Consider the following 8,236-nt stretch of genomic DNA (forward strand, 5'->3'; position numbering starts at 1 on the left):
ATTTTGCTTTGTGCTTCTCTGACTTCAAAAGAGGCCCAACCCATGTCTCCATGCACTGCCTCATTTGTCGTATTACCGTGTGCTCCCAAAGCCAACCGGCCTACTGATCTTTGGTTAACTTCCAAACCCGCCAATATATCCGATTTTAAGCATATAGTGGCATTTGCGAATGTTAGCGCTGGCACCATTACTCCTTTCCAGATTCCACGCACCACCTCATACTTATTGTGGCCCCACAGTGCTCTGTGTTTCATTAATGCTGCATTCCGCTTCCCCTTTATTTTCAGATTGTCTTGGTGGTTGCTTGAGTAATTCTTTCCTTCGTTTATGTGTACGCCGAGGTACTTATATTGCTTCACTATGGGTATTACTTGCTGTTGAATTGACACCACGAAGTTACTCGTGTGTTCATTAAAGATCATAATCCCTGATTTCTCTGTGCTAAACTTAAGGCCTAGATTTGTCGCTGCGTTCCCACAGATATTCGCAAGTATCTGTAAATCATTTTATTGTCCGCTAGTAGCACAATGTCGTCTGCGTACATCAATCCAGGGACCTTCTGTTGCACCATTTGTCCATTACGCATGTAGGATAAATCAAAACCTAATTCGCTGTTTTCCAGTCGTCTTTCTATGCCCTTGACGTAAAGCGTAAACAACAATGGTGACAGAGGGCATCCTTGCTTCAATCCTTGGTGAATTCCCACCATTTCATTTCCTTTTCGGCCTTCCCATGCCACTTGTACTTGGTTGTCTCGATATATCTCCCTGAACAGCTCCACGAAATCGTCATCTATGCCTTCGTATTGAAGAATATCCCACAAGAATTCCCTGTCTACGTTGTCATAAGCTCCTTTAATATCTAGAAATGCTACCCATAAAGGCCTTTTCTGAGCTACTGAAATCTCTATGCACTGAGTTAGTACAAACATATTGTCTTCTAAGCGTCTGCCTGGCCTGAACCCATTCTGTAGTTCCCCCAATACACCGTTTTCCTCCACCCACTTCGACAGTTCTAATTTTATGGCTTGCATTGCCATTCTATATATCACCGACGTTACTGTAACTGGCCTGTACGAGCTCATCTTATCCTTATCTCCTTTGCCTTTGTAGATGAGAGTCATCTTGCTTTCACGCCATCCAACGAGAATATTCTTTGTTCTAATCACTTGCTCTATGGCATTAGTCAGCAGTGCCTTGCTTTTTGGACCGAGGTTTTTGATTAGCTGTATTGGGATTTCATCGGGTCCTGCTGCCGTGTTGTTAGGGACATTTTCTGCTGCCTTTTTCCAATAAAAGCTTTCTATGCTGAATTTTGATCTCTCAAGCCTCTCTGTTGTTGCTGGATCTGTTGTCTGAACTACGCTTTTTCTCGTACCGAAGTTATGCCTGATAACGTCTGTGATGTACCGCAGCGCATCATCGCCTTCATAGATGTTACCGTCTTCATCCCTTATAGCCGTTTGCGAGTTTCTAGTTGGAGCTCCGAGTGCTTTTATATGGTTCCAGAATCTTTTTGGGGCGCCTTTGTCTCTTTTGTGAATGTTATGCACCCAACGTTCACTTGCGCATTTAATTTTCTCTTGCACGATCTCACTCGCAACCCTTTAATTTTCTCTGTATGTATTCCATCTAAGGAGCACCTCTTCTTCTTGTAATCCCAACTTTTTGGCTTCTCGGTGAGCCCTAGATGCCTCTTTACGCTCTTCTATAGCTTGTTTAATTTCCTTGTTCCACCACTTACGTGGTTTCCTCTTTCCAATCCAACAATTGTATTGCCGTGTCCGCCTTATTTCATGCTGCATAACCTCCACCAGTTCCTTATATTCCCAGACTGCTGTAGGAAAAGCCTCAATTTTCTTCTCTATGTTGTTTGCGATCTCTGTTATTTGCTCGTCATTCATTTTTAAAAACTCTGAGGCTATTGGTTCATGTTTTGCGCTGGTATCTCTCCCAAACTTTAATGCTAAACGTCTATGATCGCTTCCCAGGCTATTTTTTCCATTTTCGTCTATTATCATTTGGTCCAGTTGTTCGTAGACCATTTCTGAGACTAAGGCGTAGTCGATACATGACTGCCTGTTTCCGCATTGCCACGTTACCTGTCCATGACACTTATTCTCCCTGTTAACTACTATAAGGTTCTGTTCATCACACAAATCCAGCACTAGAGAGCCGTTGTAATCAGTATATCCGTCTAAATCGTCTATGTGTGCGTTCATATCTCCCACTAATATCACCTGGCCCGAGTTACTGAACTCATTAATATCGCTTCTAATGCAATCGACCAATTCCTTATTTTTTTCCCTGCTATCACTACCTGTCCATAGGTAAGCTACTCCCAGCCACGTCTTTTTACCTTGCCATGTACCACTAATCCATAAATGCTCTTTACATGTCTCGTTTACCCTTCGCCACTTCAGACCTCGCCTAATTAGTACGCCTACGCCTCCGCCTTTCCTTGACCCGGTCATTCTGTTGCACCCTTCCCATACAACGTTGTCAATAACAGGCGGCTGCTCCAAATCTCGTAGATGCGTTTCGGTCAAGGCGTACACACTAATCGTTTCATCATTCAGTTGCGTTTGAATTTCCAGCCATTTTTCCTGCTTACGACCACCCTGCATGTTAATGTAGCAAATTTTACCTTCTCTATTCTTATCCTTTCTGCGTCTTTTCCTGACTCCTGGTCGCCTAATTCTGCCCTTTACTGGTGTTTCGCTATGTTCAATACTTAGTCCTGCTTCCTGATTGCCTGGGGCCCGCCTAAAAAAGCTACAGCTCGTGCCGCGAATCGACTTCCGACCGGTGTTGCTACACTTTCACTAAAATGTATCCCGTCACGCACAAAAGCGCCTTCGCGGCCTGCTCGGTGCACTTCACGATTGATGTCAATGACCGTAAAATTCATTGCTTTAGCTAGAGTCCAAATTTCCCTGTTTACTGCAAGAACTGCCCTTTCAATTTTATAACCCTGCCTTTCAACCTCTGGCACCGTGCACACCGCGATTTGTACTTCTTTTGAAACATTCCGCAGGTCGGTGACCCTTTGGCTATTTGCTTTGTGATTCCTGCTCCTCGTCCGTTCAGTACGTCAATCACTCCGCCCATTATCACCACTAGGTGTCTCTCCTCCATTGTGTCCCACATGCGTTCCTTGGCCTTCGCTATCACCTCTCTAATCGGCTTTCCGGGAAGCGCGCTAACCTGGACTCGTTCGTCTGCCCCTACCCTCTCTGCTATCGCCGGTTCTACTTTACGCATGTTGGAATCCCCAACAAAGACAACTCGACGCTTTCCTTCCCCTTCACCGCCGAAAGCTGCCCCCGAAGTCACAATGCCCTCCCCTCCTTTCTTATCCTTGCCCTTGGCTTTGTTTTCTTCCATGGCCGCGTCAGTGGTATCCCCTTCGTGACTATCACTGACGTTTCCGCCACTGCTTCCCGGCGTGGCGGGTTCGGCTGTCTCTGCACTCGACTCGGAGCCAGCTCCATTGGCGGTTCTCGCCTCGATGCGTTCATCATTGCTTTGCAGAATGGTGGAGCTCAGCTGGATTTCTGCGTTAGCTAGCTTTTCTTCTGCCTCCTTCCTGTGCTTCTGCTCGATTTTAAGTTCCTTTTCTAACTTTCCAACCCGCTTAGCTAACTTATCCTTGTCTTGCTCTAGGCGGTCTAGCCGCGACCATAGCACACACATCCTACAGATAAAATCTGCACCATTCGCTTCACGTGCTGACTTAAACCGCGTTTCTTCCAGCGCGTAGGAACGCTCGCACTCAGAACAACGCACGCGTGGCTTCCCCCTAGTACCAACCATCATCTCGTACTAACAAGGCGTAGATGTGGAAAAAAAATTTCTTTACCTACTTTTATCTAAGCGAGAAGACCAAGAAAGTGAGAAAGCCTTAAAATAATTTATAAAGATTGCTTGGCTAAGCTAACCCTCCTAAAAAAACCAAAAAGTGAAATATAAAATAACAAAACTTAGCTCTTTGGCACGCTGCTCCTGCTGCGCTGAAATGGCACCTCGACTCGACACGTCCGCTCCCGTCGGCTTCACTCGTGAGAGGCGTAAGGTGCCGTGGCGCCATCTGTTGAGTAAAACTTAAAACACTTTCTCTGCTCTCGGTGGCGTCTCAGGCCTAACAGCGTCCAAACAAAACCACTGATCTCAATAATAACGACAAGAGAGCGCCGATACTTAGTCGTCAGCTAGCGATGAGGTGAAGCGATGACTGATTGTACTATTTATTTTTTGCTGTCACAGCAGAGAGCAATTTGCAGGAGCGAATTCAGATCGAAGCGGGCAGACTGATTGCTGCCATGTTGTTGTGCAATCACTGTCCCCAGCGGATGTCGTCGCGCTGACTTCCGGGCGACAAGCGATATTTTCTGGCTGGCCAGAAACCGGCGACACGACCAGCGACAGCGACGGATAGCCCTCCGCGACGGCAAAACCTGTCGCTCGTCGCCGTCGCTTGTCGCTGTCGCTCGAAAATCGCGTGCATGCGGTTGCGACTTTATACCTTATAACGCGAAGATTTTTTTCTTCTGCTTTCGTTAAATTTTTCCACAGCTGCTACAGCTGCTGCTGTCTGGTACACTGCGTTGCGGGGTGGTTGACATCTTTTCACAGTAAACACAACATTCGTTGGGTTTTTAACATGGACTTACTCAAATACCGATACAGTAGAAGATATATATTAGCCCCAAAAATATGAATGTCTTATAGTAGTTGTAGTGCACAATTTTAGGACGACGACGAAACACACAAAAAGAAAGAACATGCGCTAACTTCCAACTAAAGTTGAAGGCCAGACACTTCGAACAAGAACACCAGAAAATAGAAAACCACGTGAGATGGCTAACGTGCGTGCAAATTCGCGCTATAAATTTAAGAAATATCGAGTACCAACCAGCCCTATCCAACGCATTTCTGATATAATGCTAGCAGGCGATGAAACTAAGGGAAGCTTAAGAGAAAATAATTGTTATCATTAATTGACACGTGCAAGCGACAAGGGAAATATAAATGAGAGAGGACGAAAAAAATGCCCCAGGCGGCAGCTGTACCAACATATTGCGATTTATCCATGCGGTGCTCCAGCATTGAGCAACCGCGGCAACCCTTTCCCAATTTGATCTGTCTCTCTCCTCGCGTCCACTTGTTTAGGATGTTTGTGTGTGTGCACAAGATTGGAAGCCCGGGTAATTTCAGCGAGCGCCCCTCATTGCATGCGTCTTACCTGGACTCACTATCGCATTCATGCCGGACCTTACAAATATATAAAGATCTCACGCTGGCAACATTCACAGGCACTAGTATGTGATCAGCCCCAGCTGCCTATGAAAGTTACGCGAACCAAAGCATAATTGCTATGAAGGATTCGGCTGAGCGTTGCTTCGACATGCTGCTGCGCACACCTCATCGGCCAGCCGAACAGCCCTGAATTTGAATACGGTCAGACGCCTGGAACCCTGGAACATTCATTATGCGATCGCCCAGCATATATGCTCGAGCCAAAGACGTTCCGTAATTCCCTAACCAGCGTTGGCACGCAACTACTGTCGGAGGACGCTATTCTCGGCCCATGACACTGCAACTTCAATACGGACAACTAAGGCGCTGTTGAGGTTTCTGCATGACACGGAACTATACCTCGCCAGCTGTGGACGTGACCCGGTGGGCTGCCGGGTAACCGGGCAGGCGGAGGATCAGGTACATCGACTGTCGCGCAGGGCCACCTGAACTCCACGAGGCGATCCGACCCTGCAGTTCGACCCTGCTGTCCAAAACTGCTGTCCGACCCTGTTGTCTGACCCTGTTGTCCGACACTGCTGCCCGGCACTGCTGTCCGGCACTGCTGTCCGGCACTGCTGTCCGGTACTGCTGTGCGACACCGGTTCCCCAACGTCTCCGACATGGCGACACCTGCTTCTACAAGAATTGTAGGCCGACTACATTTGACTAATCTATATTAGCTGCATATCTTCTAGAAAATATTTTGGAGAACATTTGCGTATGTGCTGTTTCAATGTATTACGTGTGTCCAATACAAGTCTGATGTGTGTTTGTGCTTCTGCGTGCTGCTTCTATCTTTTTCTGGAGTAATCCTGCATCCAATAACATCACACATGGCTTCTCTTCTTTTCTTTTTTTTTTTGGAGGGGGGGGGGGCGAGCTCGGAACGAGACGAGACTTGTGCCTAGAGCGAAGTGCACTGTATAAGAGCACTCAAAAGAAATGACGCGAAAGCAGACGCCTGTACATTTCCGTGATTGAGAGAATGGCGAGCACTCGATGAGCAAATATTAGCTGAGCGCAAAAGTAAGAATAAAGTTGAGTCGTTGCAGTGAGAGGTGTAGCATGTCTACGAAGGCCGTGGTATGCTGACAGGCCGCAAATAACGCTCAACTGCGCAGACGTTACTGCAAACGTTTAAGCTTACCCTTGTGAGTTCACGGAATTTCACTGGAAGACACTTTGCTGTGGTGAATCAAGACTGCTAACTGGACTAGTTGGAATGTTGAATTCAGGCTTTTGTTGAATTCGTGCTCACTTCAGCGTTCGTGTCGTGCATTTCGTTCTCTGTTCATTGTGTTTGCGCTGAATTTTCTTAGGCACTTTCCTGAAACGATTTATCATGATTTTCATTCTCCCTTATTTCACCTGTAAAGACTCAAACTGGGGTGAAACTTTAATAGGGAGGGGCTAAAGAAATAAAGAACATGTAATAAAGCAGAGGCGCCCCTGGGTATGTATCGACTGAAGAGGAAGACGAAGGACCGTGCCGTGATAACGAGAGAACCCCGTGCTACGAACAGCCCTTGCAGTGCCTACCTGTACCTAGCGTTCTTGCAACGTTATCGACTACAATAAACCTCGTCGCATTTAGTGGAGGTTGCTGAGATCCTTCGTCTCGTCCTGGAGATCCGCACTTGAACCTTTCCAACACCAATACGATCGCCCTGCACTATGCCTGATCCAGCCACTACGTTGCCTGCACCACCGGCGGCCACTGTTGTCTGCGCCGGCGTCCCTCTTCATCGCGACCCACCCATTTCCAGTGGTACCGCCGAACACGACGTGGAAGGCTGGCTCTCATCGTACGAACGTCTAAGTGCCCATAACAAATGGGACGACCAGTGTAAGCTGTCCCTTGTGAATTTCTATCTCGCCGACGTAACGAAACTCTGGTTCTTCAACCACGAATCAGACTTTTCAAGCTGGTCAGTATTTAAGACCCTTCTTTCCAAAGTGTTTGATCGCCCCGCTGTGCGTAAGCTTCTCCCAGCGCATTCGAGATGCTGCTGGCAAAAAGCCCAACGAGCGTGTCCGTCCTTACTAACCTATGTCAGAGCTTTGATGAGCTGCGCCGCCAACGTTCCATCGCCCAACAAAACATTCAGCCCGCCGATTCCGTCTCGAGCATTGCGGTTTCTGCCGACCTTCTGCCCAACTCGACCCTATCGCAACATATAAAAGATTGTATTCGTGAAGAGGTGGCCAGGCAGCTATCGCTGCTGCCTCACAGCGACTCACCTTCGGCAGCTTTGACTCCAACGCTACAGTAAGCCATCCGGCATCAGATATCGGAAACGGTTTCTGCAGCTCCTACAACTTCCCCACCTATGAGTGTGCCGCTGCCATATACCGACTTTCCCAATCATCCTACGTCGCTGCCGCTCATTTACGCAGCCGTGGTTGCACGGCCTCCTTCGTCTCCAGCTTCCTTTTCATCGCCCATGCATCCGGCTTCATTTCCAGTTGCCCGACCGTCACCGCAGTTTATTCGTCCAACCTCGACGTGGCGCACTGAAGATCGACGTGGCACACTGCGGCATTGCTGGCGATGTGGCGCGCCTCTGTCGCCGCCGCGCCCCAACAACGCCTACCACGTTTGAAACGCCCACCTGCGCACCTGAATACGCCGCCGCGTCTCCATTTTCACAGAGACGTCTTGAAAGTGATCGCCAATCAGAAACTCGTGGTTCCCCATCCCCTCGTCGGTGTTCGATTTCGCCCCTGCGTCATCGAGCTCCCACTGAAGCGGGAAACTGACTGGTGCAGTTCCTGAGGCAACAACTGCTAATACATCGACGTTCTCAAGACCTCCATCTTCTCCGCATTATCTTATGACCGTTTTGTAGAGGCAATACCCGCAGTTGCGCTTAGTCGATACCTAACCCGCCGTTTCCGTCATTCACGAGAACCTTTGTCGCAAACTCCGAAAAGTG

Source organism: Dermacentor silvarum, chromosome 8, assembly GCF_013339745.2.
Source record: "Dermacentor silvarum isolate Dsil-2018 chromosome 8, BIME_Dsil_1.4, whole genome shotgun sequence".
NCBI lineage: Eukaryota > Metazoa > Arthropoda > Arachnida > Ixodida > Ixodidae > Dermacentor > Dermacentor silvarum.